Genomic DNA, 13,294 nt, shown 5'->3' with positions numbered 1-13,294 from the left:
CTAATGATGAGTTCATGCAGCCCCTTCATCATTTTGCTGACACGCAGCAGCTTCATGAATGTCTCCAAAAAGGTAGTTAGCATTGATGGGTCCATCTCTTGTTCTAGTTTGTCTTTATTACCTAAAGTGGAGGCCTCTATGAAGCTCTTCTTAGCTTCCATGAATGTCTCCTTCACGTGCTCCAAATCGAACTCTGGTTCCTTTGTTGGATCCTTGCGAACCCAAGAACTCTCTTCGGGTTGCGTTCCCTTGTCATCTCCTCTCATGATACCACTTCGGAGGCACGATGTTTACATTCGGGTCCTCCTCACGTGGCTCAAATCTCATCATTTGCAGCGTCTATGTCGGGGGAGGTTGGAGTATTCCTTTATCGTGCAACCTCGCTATCAGTGTGGGGCAGTCCTCCATCTCATGATCAAACTGGGTATAATATAAACATGATGCTCTCATCGGATTTGTACAATCGTGGGAATAATGCCCTGGCCCTCTGCAATTGTAATAGATCAGCTGTCTGCGGCCCCTTCCTGGTCCCATTCCACCTTGACCTCGTCCACGCCCCTGGAATCGAGTGCGCACCATCCCTGCATTTTGATCGAGGGCTCGTGTTTCGATCTGAACTATGTAGGTAGGAGTCCAATCCATCATCAGTTCGTAGCTTCTATATGTACGCTCATCATGGCCTATTGATCTGCAGAAATTACAGAACAACTACTGGGACGTCTGTGTATACTTTTGTAATAGATGGCACTTATCTGTGGCATGCTTCCCTCTTATCTGACAAATCGCACACCACAATGCAGGTGCCGCGCTCAGTCCTACTTGTGCCTCTAGTCTCAATGGCATGGGCCCTCCTCCTGCTAGGTAGTTCATGAAAACTGGACAATGGTCCTTGTCATGTCCTTGGCCTTTGGACTTCTAAATTAGGATCTTGTATCAGGGTCTCGTGCACTCTCATTGCGATCTCCAAAGCCTCAGCCTGAGTTGACAGCTTCTGTTGTGACAACACATTCCTTAGATACGGCGTTAGCGACGCTACAAACCATGCGCGGTGTTCCCCATTCGTCAAGGTCATGTTGGCTTCACGAATCATATACTTCAGTCTCTAATCCAGCTCCCAGGGGGTCTCACCTGGAAGCATCGCGATTTCCTTAAATCCGATAATCGACTATGTCTCTGATTTTGGCCTGCTAAATTCCATGTTTAGCGCAGCTTGGATATCCGCGATCCCTGCGTTTGGATTGTCATTGGAATGCTTAATGTACCACGTTAGTGTGCAATTCTGCAATGTGCTCACCAGCGTTGCCTTCTTTATATTGTCATCCATGACTCCTTGTGCTTCCCATACATTCTTTACCACGAACCAAAATTGGTATGAATCTTCATTCCCTACTCCTTTGAACACCGAAAATTTTATTGCGCTTGCCATATTGAACTGTGGTGGTGGCGGAGGTGGTGTGGGCGAAGATGGGGGTGAAGATGGTGAAACTGGTGGTGGTGTAGGTGGGGGTGGTATGCGCGGAATTCATTTTCTTATCAAACTGATCGCACTCCTTGGTGAAACTTTCGCGAGCTCCTCCTCGCTCTCCCGCGGAGGTGAAATGAAGGGACTAGTCTCTAATTCTTCACTACCTTCATTTCTGTAGATCCTCCCACTTCGCGTAGCCCCAAACATCTATTTATTCGCATAACTTGATTTTCACACAGTAGCATTTTAATCCAAGTGTTCAAAGATTTAATGTACTTACCTCACGATCCTTTGAGGAAACGTCATTCCGCCTCGCTGTAGTTGACTAACATATCTACCACGAACTCAGTGATAAGCCCTCCTATAATTCGATCGAGCCAATGCGCGCGACCTTATCTTCCGATGCTTCTAGTCTGCGCACCAACTCTGGAGTCCACACAATAGGTCTGTCGAGCCTACACCTTCCCTAACTGTCTGCTAGCTTCGCGATCCACTTGTACAATTTCAGAGGGGAAGGATGCAAAGAAAATTTTGTGGATTTCTGTATATAAGTAGCGCTCTAACCACTGTTCCTTCGATACTCATGGATTCCTATTTTCCTGCGTTGTGAACTCGTGAATATTTTTGTCCAACCACCCTTCAATTACTTTCTTTGTCAGATTCCAATGACACGACATCAGACATCTCTTATGCAGATCCTGGTCCCGGAAACAGAAACATTTGTTGGCTTATTGAGGCCTGACCCATTTTTGGAGGTGATTTAGCCAAACAAATCCCGGTACTACTAGCCCTTTCGGCAATAGTCCGCGGAGCGTGGACTGAGGTCTCACCCGAAGTAGTATGGGAGGGTGCTAGAACCAGGTTTCCACACCCTGGAGATGTCTGATGAGTTCAAGTGGTTCGCGGTTCGACTCTGCGTGCACGTCTCTATGCGCACTTTCCTGAACCTCGCAGCCTGAGCTGCTGCCTTCGCGCAGCCCTACTCAGGGGCTGAACGTTGTTCTTACCCAAGTCCTTACTAGTATTCCACTATTAGTTGATTAACTTAGCTTACTTGTATGCGTTAAGTTATACTTAGCAATGTAATTCATTCATACAGGTGTGCGCGGTAAATAAACAATACATTTGTAATTTATAGCAAACATGCATTAAACCAAGAATAGATGCACAAAATTATGATAAAACTTATCTTTATTAATCTCTTCTTCGGTTACAGACTCGACCCCGCCCTACGCACTTAGTTGTAGGGGTCCGCGCATTCAGCTGCGAAATACTAGGCCTTTGCGCACTCAGCTGCAGAGCCTTCTCCTACTCTATGACCCAAAGACACACTTAGTCACTTAGAATCTATCTTCTCTTCTTGCTTCCTTCTTCCTCTCCGTTTTCTTTTTACACTTAGAGCCTCGCTCTATTTATACAATCCCATGGTGGGTAGGCTGACATCACACTACAAGACTAGGGCAGACAACCTTATGACTCTATCATACATTTCGCGCTCTGCACCTGTAATTCATAGAGTCTTTACAACAATATCAGGTCAAAACTTGGGCTTTGATCCCCAAAACATGCCTTGGGGGGATTCCATGCCCATCACACATGTTCTACGAGTATTTTCCGTCATACTACCAATCTTTTCCAAAGTAAGTAAGCAATAATACACCTATCACACAGATTTTCGTAAAATATTTTCCCATTGGGGAAGAAATTAGCTAATAATTACCCACCATTATGGAAAATTTATTAACCATGCGGCTCAGTCGTCCTTTCCTGTGCTACGTCATACCAGTCAGATCGAGGTCAACTGACGGTGGCATAACACAATTAAGCTGCATAGGAAAATTTATCGTAGTAATTAGTTACCAAGTCCAGTCAAAAACGTCGTGTCAAATTTGATCTACTTACTCTGCATGGCTATGCAAGGAGTTATAGAGTCTCAAACACAGGTAATAAGAGAACTTCAAATTCAGTCTGAGAAGTAGTCGTAGAGATGCAGAAACGATAAGCCTTTGATAACAATCTTCTATCAGAGGCGCAAAAGGATGACAAAGGCAATTATCTCAGTCCCGGAGGACCGGAAGAACGAATTACAGTTTTAGAAAATTTGTATGGAAAATATGACAAGGCAATGTTAGTGGACAATGATCTCTCAAATTGTTTCCAATTTCCAGCTTTGAAGCGAGAAGTATACATGTAAGAGGTTCCAAAGGGAGATGGCACCATGATAATAAAGGTTAAAGATGATTTCAGAGGCCTCCAACGATCAACGCTAATTAATCTCAGAAGTCTACCAGTCTTTGGCACGCAATTGGCTGCGACACAATGCACTAAGCTCCTTGTCAGCAAGATGCATGGTGGATCACTATGGCTCAACAAAGAGTACCCAATTCATGTCAATGATATACAACGACTGATAGGACTCTCGGCAAATACAAAAACAAATTATTAGAAAATATGAATTTTTTTTTAACAATTTTTTTTTTAAATAAAAAATACCACTCGCCCATCACCCGTGGTTGTGTGGCCCTAGGCGGAGGGTCTGCATGCAGGCCCTCTACCCAGGGTTGCACCACCATGGGCAAGCAATATTTTTTATTTTTTATTTAAAAAAAAGGTCGTTAAAAAAAAAAATCATATTTTTTAATAATTTGTTTTTGTTTAAATAAAAAAAAATGTTTAAAATAAATTTTTTATTTTTATTTTTAAATAAAAAATTAAATTTGTTTTAAAAAAAAAATTTTTAAATATATAATATATATATATATATATATATTAATTTTGTTTTTTTTCCCAAATTCTTTTATGGTTTATGAGAATTTTTTTTATTTTTTTATTTTTTATTTTTTTTTATATATACTTTTATATTTGTGTTTTTAAGTAATCAACATTTTAATCTTAATTTTAGTAGTTTTTATTTTTTGTTAATTTTCTATTTATTTATTTTTTATTTTTTATTTTTTATTTTTTTTTTTATTTTTTATTTTTAAATCTAGTTTGTTTTTAATTTTAATTTATTTTTTTATTTTCTGTTAATGTTTTTTAAATTCTTCTATTTTTACCTACTTAATTTTATCGTTTTTTCTTTACTTTCCCATATTTTTGTTTTTGTTTCTTTTTCTTTTGCCAATTTTTTTATGGTTTACAAGAATTTTTTTTTTTTTTTTTAATATGTTTTTTTTACTATTTATTTATTTATAATTTTTTTTTTAGTTTTTTAGTTCTTATCTTTTATAGGTTAATATTTTTTATTTTTTATGTTTTTTTATTTTTTTAATCTTTTTTTTGTGTTTTTTCATTGTTTTAATTTTTAATTTTATTTTATGTTTTCATTATTTTTTTGAAATTTTAATGTTTTTCGGGGTCATGATAAAATATTTTACGCCATTATTTCGAAATGTTGAAATTTTACCCTTGAAAAAAAATTGTTGTCCCAGCGTCAACACTTTTCATTTTGAGGGTTTTTTTTGCACAAAATTTACCATTGAAAAAAAAAAGTGTTATTCGAACATCAACACTTCGTTTTGAGGGTGTTTTTTGGACAATTTTTGCACAAAAAATTGGTTTTCACCGCAATTTTTAAAACATGTTGAAAATTTACCCTCGAAAAAAAAAAGTGTTATTCCAGCATCAACACTTTTTGTTTTTAGCACTGTTTTTGATGTTTTTACGGGGTTTTTTGGCCAGAGTTCCCGTTTTAAGTTTATAGTTCCCGTTTCAAAGTTGACATTGTTTCTAATCCAATTGCTCCAATCACTGAATATAATTGATGCTAAAACAATGAAATGTTGAGCTTTCACATATTCTAGATGTACTAGACACATCTCTTGATGATTTTCCACATTGAATCAACAAAACATTTAAGCCACCTGAGACCTAAGTAGATTTTTTTTTCATATTTGGTTACAATTCTCTACGTGAATTCTTGTCTTTTAAAACTACGTCATCTAGCTCTAATAATTTGTAATCGATAAATTAAATTTATTTGAATTTATCCTACTACTCAATAGTGTTAGTTAAAGCACTGGGTAAATTCAGCTATTGAATATTCTCTCACAGTTCCTTAATTCATTGATTGCACTACTACAAAAGACCTACTAATCTTCCACTTTAATGAGTATTATTCGACTTTCATTAGTAGATTTGTGCAACTAATCCCAAATGTTGTGTCTTAGCAACCAAGAGACTAACCATATCACTATGTTTTTATAACCGCTAATTTCCTTAAGAGTGCTAGTTTACCAACTTAGTTTACAAGAAAATGTTTATTATCACAACTTCCTCCATGATTCACAAATAATATCCAAGTATTCTAAAGTAGATAGTTTGGTACAAAGTAAAAAATTTCAAAATCCAACGCTTACAACTCATCCAACATGTCCTATAAGTGGACTTGGACCATCTCCAACTTATTTTCAACCTACTTCCATGTTCAAAGTGTGAGGTCTCTATCTAAAATGACTTTTCCTAGCTAGACATAAAACTTTGTTGGCTTTCTAAATTTTAACATGTCATTGTTCAATTTCAAAATTTTCATGAATGGCCTACTCCATGGCCAACCAATCCATCTAAAATAGATTTATAAGATACTAATCCTACAACCTAATAATATGTTGTGATTTCCTAGTTCTAGAGCCTTTAGGTGGACACAAATATAAACAAATCATAATAGTAAGGGATTGTTCTAACTATGATAAAGTATGGGCATCCAACTCCAAATTGTCTCACTATGACTTGTACTATTGTGGGAAATTGTCCTTTGTGGCTCTTTTCAAGAAGTTTAGATACTATACCCACTGTTCCAACTATACCATTGCAAATATCTAATATAAAGGGTTATGAGATTCAAGTTTAACTATAGAAGTAGATTATTGTATTGGAATTACTACTTTCTTATCCTAAGCTCTTTATTTTCTCCATATATATGTCATGGAATAATATGTTTTCAAATCCAATTATACAAAAGGTTGAGAAATCCTTTGCTTTAGCTTCATGTTGAATGTTGTTGACAAACTTATGTTGGAAAATTGAAATATAGAATGGGTTGGTGCTACAAAATACATTATCAAGTTAAAGAGCTTAATGTAGAATCACAATTATCTCAAGGAATAGATTGGTTTTATGGAATATGTCATAAATGCTTGGTTTATTTTTTAATCTTATTGTCTAGCATTATAGGGGTTGAGAAGTGCCTCTTATCACATGATAGAGGAAGCATTATGAGCAACATCTCAACATAATGATGCATCAAATAAAGTAATTACATGACTCAAATCACTTGTTCACTTCTTAGATAATTCACCCTTCTTTTTTTTCAGTGATACAAAATAATTTCATAGCATCTGTTTAATTTTCATTGTTGAGCTACTATAGAATAATTTCGTAGATTTGTTTTCTATGAAAAAAATTTCACAGCGCTCTTTAAAAATTTTGTATTGTGAATTTCAAGAAGGTGAAATGACTCAACTCCTTGCAAAATCGACTTTCCACTGCCTTGGCCTACTCCCTAACATAGGGAATAATCCCACTCACCTTTCTTCATCAAGGATTGCATGCTAGCTCAAATTTCACGGTCAAAAATCCAATTCAAAGGATGTCAGCACATTCGAAACATGGTACTCCATTTCAATGCTCAATTCACTGCAAATACCTCATGTTCCCACCTTGAACACCGTGACCTCACATTCCCACTCTTGAACATTGTGGCACATTCCTCTGAGGGTTGTGAGAACATTTCAATGAGAATACACAAAATATATGAACAAGCCAAAGCGATTAAGGCTTCAATGCTCATATTCTTAGTGTAATTCGATTGAACAAGTACAATTTTTAAAAATAAACAACACACAGGAATAAATTGTGATTAGTAACAATTCATAAGTAGACATTGATTTGCTTCAAGCACCAGACTTCGATTCAATTCAAAACCACAACAACTTACAGTCCCATTGGCCATTCAATTACACCATTGACACAAAAAACACTTCCTTGTAACACAAAAGGAAAGTACAATGATTTGCAAACTACAGGACTACAATTTCACAAAGAAAGAAACGAGTACACTCTTCTCCTCGTCTCTTTTTTTTCTTCCAAGAACTCATTCTCTTAAAACAAAAAATAAGATGGGACAACCAAGACTCTCAAGAGATGAGTCATTTCATATTCTCTACAAAACAAAGGAAACTAAAAAACCATATTTACAATAGAAAATATCTCCTCCACTTATTATAAATAAATAAAAACTCCCCCTAAATTAAACATTCAAAATTTCTAAACAAAGATTTCCCACCCAACATTACCATGTGACCATCCCATCACATTGGCAAGATTTTATCTAGTCTTCATCAAATTTTGTGCTCCATCTATGCACCTGCATCAATTGAGATCAATTATTTCAACTTTTCTACTACGAAAATTGTTTTTTCTTTAGGGATTTGATACTTTATTTGCTTTAGAGTAGAGGCTCAGCCTAAAGTTGCAACCAATAGTTGAATCACCTTTTCACATAGATTATATTGTTGGTTATTTATTTTCTTCACCTTTTCACATAGATTATATTGTTTCTTATTTATTTTCTTGATAGTGGTAGCTTGCTTTGAATTTCCTATTGTATATTTGTTATCATTTATATTTTTTCTATACCTACATTTGTTTATGTATTTGACAAACATGTCATAAACTATTTTAATCATTGTGTTATTCCTCTTTCAAGATTATGTGATTGGCTAAGGAATTAATTTACTTAATTTCATTGTATTAAATTTATTATTAAATAGTTATATTTCAACTCCCAAAAAGTAAATGCATTTAACAACAATACAATGAGCCAAAAGAAGAAATAGGCATCCTTAATAAGACAAATGAAGGATGAAAACATAATCAATCCTATAAATAGAAGAGGAATCCATCACATCAAGGCATTGTCAGTCTTCTATTGAACTCTCTAGGGGTTGCGGGTAGGATAACCACCATCACGTCAAGGCATTGGCAGTGTTCTGTTGAACTTTCCATTCTGCAACTAGAAGATTGAGGATATAGTTAGAGTGGGGATATAGTTTTTTAATTATGATGATTTACATTTGTTTACTGAAGTGCTTTCTACCAAGTCGCAATAGTTATTTCTTTGCCTTAAAACCACAACTTGTTGTAGAGGTAAGAAATCATGTTATAATTCCTCTCTAGCAGTGAATTTGTTGTAGAGGTAAGAAATCATGTTATAATTCCTCTCTAGCAGTGAATTGTTTGTTTATAGGGATTTTTCTTTTACAACCTATAATTTACATTTGTAATAAATTTGTATTTGCAAATAAATTGAGAATTTTTACTCAGCTGGGTAAATTTGTTTATAATCCCACTCATATTCCCTCAGAGGTGATTTAAGTGATGGAGATTTCGTTTTTTCTTGACATTTGTTCCCTTTACAACAATGGTGACACTTTTATGAACTGCAACCACTGAAATATAGAAGGTAATAGTTGGCCTTAGTCCCTTCTTGAATGTTTAACACAATTTTTTTCTGAGCATTCTGAAAAGTTCATGAGTTGCAGACAATTTTTTTTATGTATTATCTTTATTTTCTAAAATATAAATTTATATGGGTTTCAAATCCTTAAGGTCCTTCTCCTTCGATGTAAATGAAACTTTTCTGGGTTATTTCATTCTTCTACTAACAAGGTCGCTCTGTTGTTTGTTATTTTTGCAAGTAATATATATATATATATATATATATATATATATATATATATATATATATATATATATATATATATATATATATATATATATATATATATATTACTAATGTGGTTGTACACGGGGCACTCTAAGAGGAAGTGGTTTTCATCCTCGATGTTCCTATTCTCACATATATGGCAGATCCTTTCCATCCGTGGCGTTTTAGGAACTGCCCAACGACCTGTTTCACTATGGAGCTCATGAGAATTCGTTCTAATCTTTGCTATATTAATTTTCTTCTTTGAGCTAGTTAAAAAAGAGAGATACTTTTGATCTTCTAGGGTGGGGTTGATGACCTTCTTATAATAACTTAATTTTCTTTTAGCCGCTAAATCTTTCTCACACCACATTTTTTCTTTGAACTTAGAAGTAACAATATCTTTAATGTTATTTATGTTTTTCAATGCATCATTCTCGTTGATCTCCCAATAGTTTAACCAAGCCCTTGTGTCTTTATGCCACCCCCGACTGAGCCTTAGGTGGTTTTGGCTGGAATTTAAAGCTAGCTTAGGAAGTCTATGATCGTCTATGTTATTGAGTTTGTGATTGTACATCAAAAACCTAATCATAGCTAGGCTCTCAATAGGGGAAAGACCTGCTTCTATAAGGAGAATAGGATAGGGTGTATTACTTTTAATTTTCAGGTTATAAGTTATAAAACGCTTCTGGATTTTCTCAATCTTTCTCCATGATTCTCTAGAGATGCTGCAACCCCGAACCTCATAGCCATATAAGATAACAGGATTTACCAAGGTTTCAAAGAGGAACTTCTTTTTATCCCACATTATGAGGTTTGTTGTTTTACAATTATTTTCAAGACCAAAATAAGCTTTCCACCCCCCATTAATCCTTTTCTCAATGTTATGGTTCCAATTGAGCTTGTGATGAATATCAATTCCTAGGTACTTGTAAGAATACACTTCCTCCAAGTTATTATTGTCATTCATAAAATTAGCATAAGTGTCCTTCTTGGATTTGATAATCATAACTTATGTTTTGTCAGTGTTAACAATCATACCCATGGTAGAGCAGAAATCCTTAAGAAGCCTAAGTTTCTTATCAAGATCAGATGGGCACCTTGCGAAAAGAACAATATCATCAACATAGAGAACAAGGATGACGACTATCCCAGCTAAGATCATGCCATCACATCATGCTTCCTCTAAATAGCCTTTGAGCTTATCGATGTAAATGCCAAATAGGGTAGGGGAGAGGGGGCAACCTTGTTTAACTCCGATGTTACACTTAATATCTTTCGACCACCCCTCATTTCTATTTAGCTTGGCAATTACATTCTCGTATAACCTTATAGCGGCAGCTATCAACTCGAGAGGAACCTTTAACTCTTCTAATCTATTCCAAAGGTTGTGTCTAGGAATCGTATCAAAAGCCTTTCTAAAGTCCATAAAGCAACAAAATAAATTGGATTTATCATTACGACATTCCTCCGCAATGATCCTAAGTGTAACGAGGTGGTCTGTTGTTGAGTGATGCCTTTTGAAACCTGCTTGGCCTTTAGCCCACTTGCCTTCACTTTCAAGCCATATGCTTAACTTCTTTTCCAAAATACTACCATATAACTTGGCTAAGAGAGGGCTGATCATAATTGTCTGATAATTAGAGGGGTTATTTGTATCCCCACTTTTAAAAATAGGGATAATGAGGCTCTCAGTCCAAGGTTTAGGGAACCCTTGCTTGACTGCTTGATTGAAAAGCTTTTGGATGTGGACAGGACCTCCAATTTTTAAGATTTCCGTCTGGTAACCTTCAATGTCCTTAGCTTTCCCATTAAAGGAGGCAATTAACTCCAAACTTAATGTCTTCTAAAGAGAAAACTTCTTTCGTTGTGATTAGGGTTTCCAAATTATCCATGACATTTAGAGATTCATAAAGCTTTTTAAGATAGGAATTCCAATCGTGAAGAGAAATTTTATTATTATCTTTAGTCTTCCTAGTAAGAATCTGCCTCCAAAATTTTTTAGGAGCTACCTTAGAGAGGTGTAAGAGATTCTCTTGTTTGTGACGAATGCACTGCCTCTTTTTCCTTTTAGTTAGGGCTTTGTATATTTTTATCTTGTCCATTTTAAGAGATTCATCAACAGCTTCCTTAATTGCTCTCCTCGCACTTTTACAATCTTTGTCATACCATGGATTGGTTTTGCTATTTCTTTTATTATTTGAAACTTCAATTGAGAACTTGTTAATAGAATATGAGAGGGTTGTAGTAAAATTATGATAGAGGTCTTCTATGTTGTCTATACTAGATAAAGGAAGCAAATTAGTTTTTAATTCATTTAGAAAGAGATCATTTTTATTTCTATCAAATATTAAGTTCTTTTGGTTGTAAGTGTTATTTTCTATGGGAACTCTATGCATGACAAAATTGAGAGTTATAAGTAAAGGCCTATGATCAAAGTCAGGTTCGTGGTCATTTAAGATGTCAAAATTTATTATTTCGTTGTATAATGGGAGATCGGAAATAACGTAGTCTACCACGCTGCTACCAAGTCCATGGATGCAGGTCATCTTGCTGGAATTGGGCCACTTCTTTAGACCGTTGCAAATTATGAGATCCTGAGCACTACAGAGCTTGACTAGCTCCGACCCAAACAAATTTTCCCTGAGGTCTTCAGAGCTCCTTTTGTACCTACTAGCCAGAGTAGGGTCTTCGTCTAACCAAAGAGGATTAGGGTTGGAATGATTGCTTAGAATAATAGCTTGGTTTTTTGAAGTTCGAGCATTAAAGTCACCTATTAAAAGGATATTACCGTCATTCCTTAGGCTAGAAATATCATTCTCTAAACCATTGTAAGGGTTAGTTTTATCTATATTCTTCTTCTTATAGAAGTTAGAATTGATGGGGGAGTAACATATTGCTATGTAAGACTTTTTATTATTAATGTCACTGATCTATATCCCACTATATTGGTTGTGAGGGTCGTTTTTATAAATCCTAGTATGGGGGGAGATGTTCTTCTTAATGTAACAAGCTATTCCCCCAATGCCTCTACGGGAGGATCGCTTGTTCCAGGTAGACCATAGCGTAAAGCCATCTATGTTAGGGACCTTAGATTCTTCGTGCTCCCAAGTTTCAACAAGCAAAATAATATCAACATCATTTGAAATCCAACATAGCTTAGGGCCTTTGTTCCATGGGAAGCCTCGACAGTTCCAAGAAAGGATCCAGAGCATGTTTAATTGCTATTGATTACTATCTTTTTGGTTTCTATCTCGAATAAGGGCTTTTCTATTTCTGATTATTGCCCATTTTCCTTCCTTTCTAGCTTCTTTTACCTTTTGAACCTCCTTTCTTAATTCTGCCTGATCTTCTGGAATGAGATCTTCATTTATGAATATTCCGTGTTGGACACCTAATCCTTAATGGGTTAGTGTGGAAGCCGAATGGACAAAAGGAGTCCAAGAGACCTTGGGATGTGAAACCCAATGGTCAAACTGTGTACTATAAATGTATATCATTTGTCAATAAAAAATTGTACTGCATGTTTTATCTTTCATATTTTCTCTTGCTGCCCATGTGTGTTTAACATGGTATCAGAGCAGGCGTATTCCTGCCCTGCATAATTAATTTGAGCCATTTGTTTTATGGCCTTTTTGTGCAAGTCATTTCTGCCATCAATTCTGCATCTTAGGAATATTTACTCATGAATATTTTATCAGCTAAATTTTAGCTGCAGCCTGTCATTTCTCCGGCGCCATTTTTATGCACTACTACTGCTTTGCTTTGACATATAATAACGCTGTTGACCGTTTTCTATAATCACCTGCATGTAACGCTGCGCTGCCCCTGACGTTGTTTGATATAATCAGCTGTTAATTAATATTCCTGTATTGTCCTCTGCGCTGCTCACCTCTGCCATAATTATTTTCTGCGTTATCCACTGCTTGGCTTCTGCGCATAATCACTGTCTGCCACTGCCATATTCCATATATTCTGACAAGTCGTGGTTCTGAGAATCCTTTGACTGTCCACTCCATCTCCTGTGGTTCTGAGAATCTGGTATCTGGTATCCTGGAATTTTGATTAGAGTTGCTGGAATAATACCATTGTTTATTATTTTTCTGGTTTAATTTATGTGAGCC

This window comes from Pinus tabuliformis, chromosome 8, assembly GCF_031772625.1.
Source record: "Pinus tabuliformis cultivar Carrire ecotype Pingquan chromosome 8, CPIR1, whole genome shotgun sequence".
In the NCBI taxonomy this organism is placed as follows: domain Eukaryota; kingdom Viridiplantae; phylum Streptophyta; class Pinopsida; order Pinales; family Pinaceae; genus Pinus; species Pinus tabuliformis.
This window is presented reverse-complemented; position numbering follows the sequence as displayed.